The sequence below is a fragment of the Chelonia mydas genome, chromosome 7, assembly GCF_015237465.2.
Source record: "Chelonia mydas isolate rCheMyd1 chromosome 7, rCheMyd1.pri.v2, whole genome shotgun sequence".
In the NCBI taxonomy this organism is placed as follows: domain Eukaryota; kingdom Metazoa; phylum Chordata; order Testudines; family Cheloniidae; genus Chelonia; species Chelonia mydas.
Window position 1 is genome coordinate 83,410,446 of NC_057853.1, and position 12,344 is coordinate 83,422,789.

Below are 12,344 nucleotides of genomic sequence, written 5' to 3' on the forward strand. Positions count from 1 at the left end.
GATCCCATGCTGCAACAGAAAAAACCGTTGGGACCCCTTCTCCAGCTACGGGGAAAAGGAGGGTGTAGAAGGCAATGGAAACTACCAACGTTCAAGTTGCTTAAGAAACATCCTGGTTTTTTAAGTGTTAACTTAAGGGTGGTTGAACAAGCTGTTAAATTTATTAAAATAAATCACCTTACAACAGCTTTCACAGTCTGATTTCGAGTGCCATCAAATGGCAGAGTAATTTTTTTCCTCAAACTGGCTATCCTGCTGGGAAATATTATTTCATGGCAGTCCTCGCATAACTCTTGTACATACATAATTCAGCCTAGAACATTTCTCTTTTCACTTAACAACCTTTTCTTTTTTTGCCAAATCCTTCTTTGTTTCACCTACATTTCTCACCTCCTTCCACAAGTGGCTCCACTGAGATTTTTAGGTTTAGATTTTCAAAGCCACTTAAGGGACGAGGATAGCCAATTCCTAACTGGTATCCAAATCCCCTAGGCAGCTTTGAAAAACTTCATCTTAATGTCTTTCCTCCCTTTTTGCTTTTGCAACAGTGTTCTGAAGATTTCCCTATTTTCTGTCAGCCCTGGAATGGGGAGATAGGATTTTCTCCCTCACTGCCCCTTTTGACAAGGAGCAACTTTGATGAATTCTGGAGCAAGCCACTGCCAACCCCGTCTGTTGGAGTGAAAGTTGCTATAACTTGAGGTCTTTAAGGTAGAATAAAATGGGGAACCAATGGCTCTGTGAGCCCTCCAGAGAACGACTGGACTCCCTCTACAAAGTGTCTGGTGATGCTCTGCATTAAAGGACATTATGTAAGAGCAGATTCTATTATATACAGTCTCTCTTACTCATCACAGCACATTAAACTTATATGGTAATAAATACTGAGCCATGATGGAGAAATAAAGAAATTAATTAACCAAGTAGACAAGGTGGGTGAGGTAATATCTTCTATTGGACCAAGTTCTGCTGGTGAGAGAGACAACCTTTCAAGCTTACAGAGAGTTCTTCTTCAGGTCAAATTAACTAGGTGACATTTGTAGCTGATTAAAAACTCTTGTAGCCCTCACAAGTGGTCCTGCACTCCACACTTCACCTATCTGAGAGCTATAACTTCAAGGATCTTCTGCTGAAGTAAATTACCCCAGTCATATGCTGCTAAATTAATCTGTGCCCTTTAAACATGCCAGACTTCATTTTCACATATGCACGTTCTCCCAGCTTCAATGCCTTTTTGTGCTCAGTTGTGCTAAATGTTCTCCAATTACAATCTCTGCAGCCAAATAAGGAGAAGCATTGAGAAGCTCCAATTGTCCTATCATCTCTGCTGGAAGAACAGTACCCAGTGGGCTGAAAATCAGGGGTACCCTATGAGTCTAATAAGGATGTTGAGTCTCTGGGAAGAAGAACAGGGAGCAACTCAGTTTACTGACCTCTCAGCAGTGCATCTAATCACATGATATGCCGTTTCTTAAAGCTTTTCTTTCTTTCTGGCAAGCCCTAGCATCCTGTGATAACTCACTATATGAGATGAACATCCGAACCGGCCAGGGAGCCAGTAAGTACAGTTGTTTTCAGGCAATCAGCTTTTTCTGCCTTGAAAACTTGACAAGTAGGCAGCCTAGAGTACCTTACATTAAGTGCAAGGGATGCTAGAAACCTGCCATTTCACTGATCCTGTCTGTAACAGAATTAATCAGTAGGTTTCTGTTAGTACATGTGCTCTATGCAAGGCAACTAAGATGGATAGCGAAAATTACAATTTATGCTTTGTTTCCCCCCATGTTTTGCACATGGTTTATTTTAATTGGATTTTAGCTTTGACCCAATAAAATCCTTTTCTGGTCTCTCTGGTAAGGTAGCACAGAGCAAGAGAGACTGGGTAACAGATAATACCCTTTTCATTTGATCACAATAGACAAAACCTCTCTGTGAAAGAAGGATCAATTGTAAACTATAAGGCACTGATAATTGGCCCAGTTAGAGTATTTAGGCTGCTGGCCAGATAGTAAGCCAATTAAAAGCTTGCCCTGATACACAAATAAAGAGAAGCATGTTTTGAACGGGGATGGTGGGAGACAATGTCTGAAATTGTGTATCAGAAAGGAAGGCAAGAGAATAACTTCTTCCTCCTCCTCTTTCTCCTAATTATAGAAAGGAAAAAGATCATTGCAGAGGTTTTTTTTCTTGTTGCTTGTTTGACTCAGATTCAGAGTGTGATAATGGTGCCAAGTTCTGAATCCCTTCAGAGTTATTTTCCACACTTCTTACATCAGAAATTCATTTTTATGTGAGCTTTCTTATATTCACTTACTCTGCTGCAAAAATACAAGAAGAAATAGCAGAAGTCTATTTTTTTAAAGAAAATGGTATATGGTTTGAGTAATGTTTTTGGCAGTACAAGATTAAAGTGCAAAAAAGAAAACCCTGTTGTGTGAAAACACAATTTAAAATAAGGTTGGAAACCTCTGATACTTTAACTAATAGTTCTGGTTTTTTTCACTGTGTTTTAAGTTAGCTGGCACACCAGAAAACTAAGGGTTTGCATACAGGGGAAGGTATTTTTTTTAATTATCTGGTGACTCTGTGTGATTTGGATAGTCTGCTATGAAAACAGACTAAATCCATTTTGAGCTGAGTTAGTCTAGAAAAAAGCTTTGTGTGGACGTGTTTGTATTTCAGATTAACTTTTTCATTTCTGGTAGTCCTCTGACTGCTATCCCATACCCCGTTGTCTCGCAGCTGGATTGACCTGTTTGTTTACCTTTATGCCTTCTATTGCTCTGGGGCCCTATTGACTGGATATTATCTCCCTATTTAAATGCTGGGCACGTAGCTAGGTATCCCGCATTTGTGAGTACATACTCCTGGAGTCAGATATCCTTCTCTGCATTATAACAACCATGTCTCAGGTTTCTGCATGGAGCCATGCAGAGATCATGAATCCCCTTGAGATCTGGGAAGAGGAGACAGTCCAAACCTGCCTTAAAAACACCCACTAGTATGCCAAGATATAACAGGGTATATCAAAGCTGCTGACAGAGAGGAGTCATTCCTGGGACAAGTTGCAGTGGTGCAGCAAAGGAAAGGAGCTCTAGCAGAAGTATTAAAAAAACCAGGACAGCAACAAGACCATTGGCAACACTGCGAGTTCCTGCCCCTACTATCGTGAGCTAGACTGGATTATGGCCAAGGAGGCTACTACCAAACCCAAATATTTCCTAGAGAACACCAATGGCACCCAAGAGGCCATGGCCCCTGAGCCTCATCAGGATTCCAGGATGGAGGAGATTACCAAGAGAGTCAGGATGTCTTCCCTATGCAAGAGCCTGAGGGGGAGAGAATGTTGGGGGTGGCTCCCAGAACCCAGGCAAACAACCAGCATGAGAATGCTGGGGAGAAGACCTCTTCTGCCAGTATGACATGCTGTGCTACAGTACAACTGCATAGGGGAATAGAAACAACTTTTGTTCTGGGGACCCCAAGGTCACTGTCGACTTGGACAGATGTGAGCTGGGAGCCTTTCTGAGCTTGCTTGGCTTTTATTTCTCCATGCCCACCCTGCCACATGCTCAAAATGGTTCCCACTGCAGAGAATTTAATCTCCACAGGTGTTATTTCTCTGAAATATCAAATCCCATAGGCATCAGCCAAACTGTCACCCCCCAAACCCCATTTCCTGTGCTGCTTAGCATTCTTTCTCTCTCTGTCTCCCCCCTGGACGACCAACGCTCCTCACTCCCCCCTACCCCCGTCCCATCCTCACTCAATCTGGCAGCACCATAGGGGTTACAAATCAAATACATTGTAATGCAGGCATGTTTATTGAAACAGCAGGTACAGGGAGAGAAAAGGCAATACAAATATTTTGCTTCACAGTTTGAGCAATTCCCCAAGCTGTTGGCTACCTTAGCATTTGGGAAATATATTTCCTGAAGTGAGACATTTCAAAATGCATCGTGATTATAAAGTGTTTGTGGCTATTTTCAGTCAAACTCTCAGGGCTCGTCTACACTTGAAACACTACAGCAGCACATCTGTTTCAATATGGATTTCAATATAGATGGTCACTACAGCAATATGAGGGATTCTCCCATCAACTTAGTTAGATCGATGGAAGAATTCTTCCACAGGCCTAGAGCAGTCTGCGCTGGGGGTTAGGGCGACTTAACTGCATCACTCAGTGGTGTGGATTTTTCACACCCTTTAGCCACATAGCTGGGTCGATCTCACTTTTCAGTGTTGACCTGGCCTCAGCATTGTTAACCTCTTGGGTTCACAACAATCCCTTCAGAAATCTATTTATTTTGCAGTGCACTTTGTGCTGAACTACAGATGTCATAAAAAAAATTAAGGTAAAGATGTTGCTGCATTTTGGCACAAATGTTGCAAGGCAGTGTAGCTTTCTTGGGGCCATGTGTATAAACAGGGTAGTCCTTCCACTCCTACAGACTGATCTGGGGGGACCATTCTGGTGAATAGCAACACTGCATATCTTGCTGGTCTGCCCATTGGCTTTTTGAACAAGACCTTTCTCTGCCTTTTAGCAACATGCCTCAGGGGTAATCTCCTCCAAAGTACAGATGATCTTCAGAGGTGCATGTGCAATTATGAACCTGACCCCTGCCTCCCCTGCCGACCTTATCCACCCACTCTCCCCAGGGCCCCAGCCCACCACTGGCTTGCACAGGTGCACATGCCATTACTAACCAACCCCCTGCTTCTCTCACCTCCCATAACCTTCCTAGTCCACAACAAACCCTGGATTGGTACAAGGGTTCTATACAAAGTGGAAGTAAGGTGAAAAACATCTTATCTCCAAGCTTGGGGACCTCATGTCTGCAGCCCAGAAGAGGCATAAGAAGACCGATGGAGGGAAGGTCTCCTTAATGAAAAAGTAGAACAGAGAATTGACAAGGAAGAGCCTGGAAAAGGATAGGGGTATGTAGAAACAGATGCTGGAGATGATGCAGAATAATCACGGCATCGGGTACCATTGGCTGGGAACTGGTCTAACACTGGGAGAAAGTGTTTTTTACCCAGAAAAAGTAAAGGCATGCGTGAGACCCAACATCTGAAGAGAGGCACTCAGAGAGGCTAGAAGAGGGGACAGAGGTGCAGCTAGTGCAGCAATCATGACACCCTCCTCTGCCCTCCCAGCTACCCTCTTCCCCCCATTGCTTGTTACACTCGTGTTGCATTTTGTTTCAAACTAAGTTATAAACTCTTCAGGGCAGGGATTTGTGTCTTCCTGTGTTTTGCACAGTGCCTAGCAGAATGGGAACCCCATACTGTTCAGGGCCTTAGGGTGTGAATGCACCACAAACAATTAATAGTTAAGTGTTTGTACAGCACTTAAAACATGTAAAGTATAATATGTTATTTTGTGATCTGGGCAAACATCCACCAGGGAATGGGTTGAAAGCTTGGACTTTGTTTCAGTGTAAACCTAAAATATATATAAATACAGATCATACCAAACTGAAAGGGTTACACTTTACCCTGCAGCAGCTGTTGCCCAGACTCCTTTAAAAAATTATAATGTGTCTTCCTGTCCAAATGTCATTACATTTCAGACTTAAGACTAATCCATAGTAGAAAGAGTTTCCATATAGCTATAATGGCAAACAATCCTAGTGGAGATGCAGCTTATACCAGCAAACAAGTTCCCTGAACAAAATAAGCTGTAGCAGCAAAAGGATTTTTCTGACATTAGGGCCTTTGCTGCCATAGCTATGTTGGCTGGATGTATGTTTTTTTCATACTCTGAACCGACATAGCTATGCTGGCAAAACTTTAAAGTGTAGACCAGATCTGAGCAAAAAAATTATACCAGTAAAATCACTTTTATACCAGTTTAACTTCATCTGTGGTAGGGCTTTTGCTGGTATATAAACATCATAACAAAATCAGACCCTGACCAACATTGCTATACCAGCAAAAGTTTCTAGTGTTAACCTGGGGCTCCACTGTCTGGATGAGATGGGGTACTCAGCAATGGGGGTGAAATCTTTATAGGTTCAATGAAGGAGTGAGTCTACCACTTTTCTCAGTGTAGAATATGGACCTATTTGTGTTTCCAGTTAAAGTTAATTAGTGATGCACCCTAAGAATATTTGAGTCCCTTCTGCTGCTGCAAAGAATTACCGCTGACAGCAGCATAGTCGTGGAACACGTGAAACATAGATCAAAGGACACAAGAACTCTTAGCTTTTCATTCCTCACTTTGTTGGTTTGGTATTTATTTTTCAAACACCTGGAAGGGTCTTTTGTGATTAGCTAATCCATACAAATGCAGAAGGCGGGAGAGATGTAAAACTGCCTTTGATTCATGGAGTTGAGTGAAGCAGCTGCCTATATAATGCATGGTTAAACCCTAGAGTGATTTGCAGAAGTGCTTCAAGCTAAAGCTTCATTGCTTGACAGGTCTTGCTTTCTCTGGGGTCTTGGCATTCTTTTAATCTGAAAGAAATCTCAGGAACACAAGGAATGTTTCTTAGATAAAATATTTGGCTTCTTTTAATTTCATAGTGTCAGGTTCCTTCCTTTTCCAGTTTCACTGGATTCTGAGTTAAAATGGAATTGGAAACATTCTTTAGTGTTAGTAAAAAACGCATTGCTTATTATCCGGTGATACTTACATAGATTAAGTTTACATGGTTCAAAAAAAGTGTAGTTAAACTGGTGTCATTTTGGTGTAGGTGAGAGGAGTCAAACCTGTGATGGCAAAAGGACAGATCTGTATGAAATAGTATCATTGTTTGGTGTTACTTTGAATGATCATTTAACATTGCTACTTGCCTTGTGTACATTCTGATCCACAGATGGGATAAATACTGTGCATCCAACTTATACTTATTGTGAATGACAAAATTCAATTGCATTTGAATATTTTTGCTTGTCATACAACAAATGTTGGACTGGAGAAAATGAAAGGAGAAAGAATAGGATCATACTAGTATGTGGGGTGACAAAGTCATGCTGGACGACTGCAAGAGGGTGGTCCTATTGGGTTCTGGGAAGTGGGCAGGCTTGTGCCTTGCCTGCCCACTTCCTGGATCCCAATAAGGCTAAAGGCTCCTCCCCCAGCCTAAGGGGAGGAGCTACTGAGCCTGGGACTCAAATAAGTATGAGAGACAACAAAAGAGAAAACAAGTGTAACCCTTCTGCCCATCAGAGCTGGCAGCAACAAGGGCCGGGTTCAATATCTAGGGGATCCATTCCAATAACACAATGCAACCCGGCTCGAGCCCCCACCCAGTGACCTGGGACAAATATATACCACCCCCCTGGGCGCCTCCAAGAGGCAATACTTCCCCTCTCGCAAGCACATAGTCTGAGTGTAGCAAAAAGCCTTTTAATAACAGAGAGAAACAATGTGGCATTATGTTGGGGAAACACCACCAACAGGATTCATAACACAACCCATGAGCAAAAAAAACCACCCCAAGCAAATTGGGGCATGCCCCTTTCCCTCGGGTTCTTGAGTCCCAGCACCCAAACGTCTCTTGAGTCCAGCAATCCACAAATCACCCAAAGTCCAAAAGGTCCAGCCCCAGAGTTCAAAAGTTCATCTGCATAGTGTTACTCCCCCAGTCTGGCTAAAATGTGCCTGTGTGTGGGGGAAAGGGGTAAGGGGCACCTTACGTGTCCTGAAGCTGACTGCCCCACAGGGCTCTGCTCTGCTCCACCACGACCGGCTCCGCTTTGCACAGCTCGCCGTCTCACGAACACGCCGCTGTCTCACGAACGGCTCCGCTCCACCACGACCGGCTCCGCTCTGCACAGCTCGCCGTCTCACGAACAGCTCTGCTCAGCTCGCCGTCTCACGAACACGCCGCTGTCTCACGAACGGCTCCGCTCCACCATGACCGGCTCTGCTCGGCACAGCTCGCTGTCTCACGAACAGCTCTGCTCAGCTCGCTGTCTCACGAACGGCTCCGCTCTGCTCAGCTCGCCGTCTCACGAACACACCGCTGTCTCACGGACGGCTCCGCTCCACCACGACCGGCTCTGCTCGGCACAGCTCGCTGTCTCACAAACAGCTCTGCTCAGCTCGCTGTCTCACGAATGGCTCCGCTCTGCACAGCTCACCGTCTCACGAACAGCACCACTGCAGTCTAGATCTTCCGGCTCCCCACTACTTGACACAGTGCTCAGTGATTTCAGCTCTTAGTGATTTCAGCTCTCAGTGATTTCAGCTCATAGTAGTGGGGGCCTTAGTGCTGGTGCACCATAAGGCCAAAGGGAATGCAGCACAGTACCTGTAGCAAGACTCTTAATAGACCCAAAATTAGCTCTGACATTCCACAGTGGAGAGAGACAGAGGTGCAATTGGTGCTTCAGGCCCTCACAAAGGGGCCCACACCACCAGGTACTAACACCTGTCTCAAGTCTCTCTCAATTCACAGAGTTTTGGAACCCATGTCCCTTGCCTAGCGAGTGCTACTTAGTTGATGGTGAGTCCCTCCATCATAGCAAAAGGCCAAGTACAGTTCCAAGCACAGTTCCCCTAATCAGGGTAATAACAATTTATTCTTCCTGCCCCAATAACAGAGACACTGGGGATCCCACAGCAGCCGAAGTGACCATTTGGGCAGCTATGGCCTCAGTCTAGGCGGGGTGGGTGTGCCTATGCAAATGAGATCAGCCCCTGAAGTTTTTTTTTTCACAACTTGCCACACCTCACCACCAGATGTCAGGGTGGAGCTCATCCTGACACTGCTTACATCCTCCCCCCAGCCGAGAATTTGTCGTCCCGACAAATCACACGCCCTTTATACCAACTCATTGGTTTCCTCCAAAGGGCCTCAGGAAGCCCACTTTAGCTTCCACAAGCCTGTGTGCTAAATGTATTGGCTCCTCACTAGTCACCCCAGGTGCATCATAAGTTAACCGTTTCACTGGTCTTATCACCCTGTCTCGTCTATTGAGACTCTCTGTTGCCGAGGTAGGGGGAACATCCTCTTGAGTGACGGATGGAGAGACTTCCCTGGAGGGTCCCTCGGCTACTGGCGTAGGCCCCTGCACTCCTAGTTCTAACGCTGGAGGGTCCAAGGTGCCCAGGGCATCCTCTACCTGTGTGTCTCCACTGTCCAATAACCTGTGTGTGTCATCACAGGGGGGTCTCATCAGCGGCACCGGGGTGTCAGAAAGGGGCCTAAATAATTCCGCCATGGGGTTTAGGGTGGAAGAGGGAAAACTCTCGTTTGGTTCAGCTGATCGAGACTGAAATCTTGTCTCCATCCCAGGATACACCAGGGTTGTGTCTTCCTCCTCAGACTCACTCTCAGATGTGCAGAATAGGGGTAAGTTAGCTGCAGGGGGCCCGCTGTCTGTGTTGGATGGCGGCTTGGGTCTAGCACCTCTGTTCTGCCCGGCTGCCCTGTCGTGGCCCGTCTCATAAGGGATGCTTACCAATTCCCCCACAGGGAGCAAAAGGTTTCTATGCACCGTCTTTATTTGCCCTGGGCCGTCTTCAGGTTTGATCTTGTAGACCGGCAGATCTCCCAGCTTTTCCATCACCACGTAAGGTATTGCCTTCCATCTGTCAGCTATCTTGTGTTTGCCAGCAATACCCAAATTTCGCAGCAGGACTCTGTCCCCCAGCTGGAGCTCCTGCGAACGCACTCTAGCATCATATCGATGTTTGTTGCGGTCTGCGTTCTTCCGAGCTGCAGCGGTAGCTAAGCGATAAGCATCCCGCAGCTTTTCCCTTAGTCGGGATACATATTGCTGGTGAGTTTCATAGCTATCTCCATCCTCTGATACACCAAAGCACAAGTCTATGGGTAATCTTGGTTCTCGCCCAAACATCAAGAGATATGGGGTGACTCCCGTAGCATCGTTCTTTGTGGCATTGTAGGCATGCACCAGAAATGCGACATGCTGGCTCCAGGTTGCCTTCTGCTCTGGTCGCAAAGTTCCCAACATATCTAATAGGGTTCGGTTGAACCTCTCTGGCTGAGGATCACCTTGGGGGTGATAAGGGGTTGTCCTAGACTTTTTAATTCCTGCTATCTTCAGCACCTCCTTCAGAAGGTGACTCTCAAAATCCCGCCCCTGATCAGAGTGTATCCGAGCCGGGAATCCATAGACTGAGAAATATTTGTCCCACAATACTCGAGCGACGGTCGTGGCCCTCTGATCACGTGTGGGATATGCCTGTGCATACCGTGTAAAATGGTCAGTCACTACTAGAATGTTCCCAACATTCCTCTTGTCTACCTCTACAGACAAGAAATCAATGCATACCAATTCCAAAGGTTTGTTGCTGGTGATGTTCTTGAGATATGCAGCCCTCGTGGGCAGAGTTTTCCTTTGAACACATCGAGCGCAAGTCTCACATTTCCTGCGAACATCTTCAGCCATTCGGGGCCAATAGAACCTACTACGAATAAGTTCCAGGGTCCTCTCCATCCCTAAATGCCCAAAGTCATCATGCAGAGCCCTCATGGCCAGGGCTCTGTACTTTTTTGGCAGCACTAGTTGTGCTCGTTGTTTTTGTAAAGGGTCAGTGGTCATTCGGTGTAGCACTCCCTGAATCAGTTTTAGTTTGGTCCATTCTCTCAATAGTAGTTTACCCTCCGGGTTAGGTGGGACAACTGCAGCTGGGCTTCGCCCCTCCCTTTTGGCAAGTAGTGTATCACGAATGTCAATATCTTGCCGCTGGGCTTCTTGCCAGTCCGCCGCATTGAGCATGGGCAAAGGAGATTGGTCCAATGCAATATAGTTCACTGAAGCAGAAGGCATGCATTCAGGGGGCAGGCCCAAAGCTTCTGCAACACATCCCTGAAGGCTCTCACTGGCCTCTGGCTCTCGGCGACTCACACTGCAAATAGCTCTCACTCCATCTGTGGGTATCACAGCAACTTCTGGAGCCTGTGGACGCCTGGACAATGCATCTGCATCTACATTGCTTCTCCCTGATCGGTACTGAATGCTGAACTCATAGCTAGCCAAGGCGGCTACCCATCTCTGCCCTGTAGCATCCAGCTTAGCACTTGTTAACACATAAGTCAGTGGATTGTTGTCTGTCCACACCTGGAACTGAGCACCATACAAGTAGTCTCGAAATTTCTCAGTGATGGCCCATTTCAGGGCCAAAAATTCCAGCTTGTGGGTGGGATAGCGAGTTTCACTATCAGACAATCCTCGGCTGGCAAAGGCTACAGGTTTACGTTTGCCTTCCACTTCCTGGTACAGGACTGCTCCCAGACCCTCCAAACTGGCATCAGTATGCAGGATAAAGGGTTTGCTTGGGTCAGCAAAAACTAGGACTGGAGCATGAGTTAGGCAAGTAATGATTTCTCGAAAAGCCCTTTCACATCTCTCATCCCACCGTGGCCCAAATGGTTCAAATGGGCCATAGTATCTCTGCACAGGGGGCTTTGGAGACCTCCCCTTATTCTTGGACTTAAATTTGTTCTTGCTGGACTGATGTCCCCTGGTGAGATCGTTCAGAGGCTTTACAATCGTAGCATAGTTTTTCACAAATCTGCGGTAGTAGCCACTAAATCCAAGAAAGGTCTTGAGTTCTCTGTAGTTACTTGGACGTGGCCATGTAGTGAGTGCTTCTATTTTATCAGGATCAGTACTCACACCCTCTTGGGACACGATGTGACCCACATACTTCACTGAGGTTCTGCAGAACTGGCATTTGTCAATTGAAAGCTTCAGACCATAATCCTCCAACCTATCAAGCACTTTAAGAAGTCTTTCTTCATGCTCCTCTAAGGTTCTTCCAAACACAATCAGGTCATCCAAATAAACTAACACTTGCAGTAAATTCATGTCTCCCACAACTTTCTCCATGAGACGTTGAAAGGTGGCAGGTGCTCCAGAAATCCCTTGGGGCATGCGTTCGAACTGATAAAACCCTAATGGGCAGATGAAGGCTGTCTTCTCCTTATCTTCTTCTCCCAGAGGGATCTGGTAGTATCCACTTCGAAGATCCAACACGGAGAACCACTGGCTTCCCAGCAAACAGTCTAAGGCATCTTGCACTCGAGGCATAGTGTACTGGTCGACCACAGTACGGCTGTTTAGGGTGCGGTAGTCAATACACATCCGAATTTTCCCATTCTTTTTACGGACTACCACAATGGGTGAGGCGTATGGGCTGCGGGACTCTGTAATGATGCCATTCGCAGCCAGCTCCTGAAGGTGATGTCGCACATCTTCCATCTCAGAGAGAGCAATCTTCCTAGATCTCTCCCTGAAAGGTCGAGAGTCATGGAGTCTGATATTGTGCTCTACTCCTTTTGCACATCCCACATCCCACTCATGCAGTGAGAACACCTTGGATCTTTCACAAAGTTTCTTCCTCAGGCGATCTTTCCAGT

At 45.9% G+C, this 12,344-nt stretch overlaps 1 protein-coding gene across 4 annotated transcripts in view; it reads left to right on the top strand.

Annotated features, from left to right (window-relative positions):
• LRRC20 (leucine rich repeat containing 20) overlaps positions 1–12,344 on the top strand; it is a 131,070-nt gene that overhangs the window by 79,234 nt on the left and 39,492 nt on the right. The gene's annotated exons all lie outside the window — the stretch shown is intronic.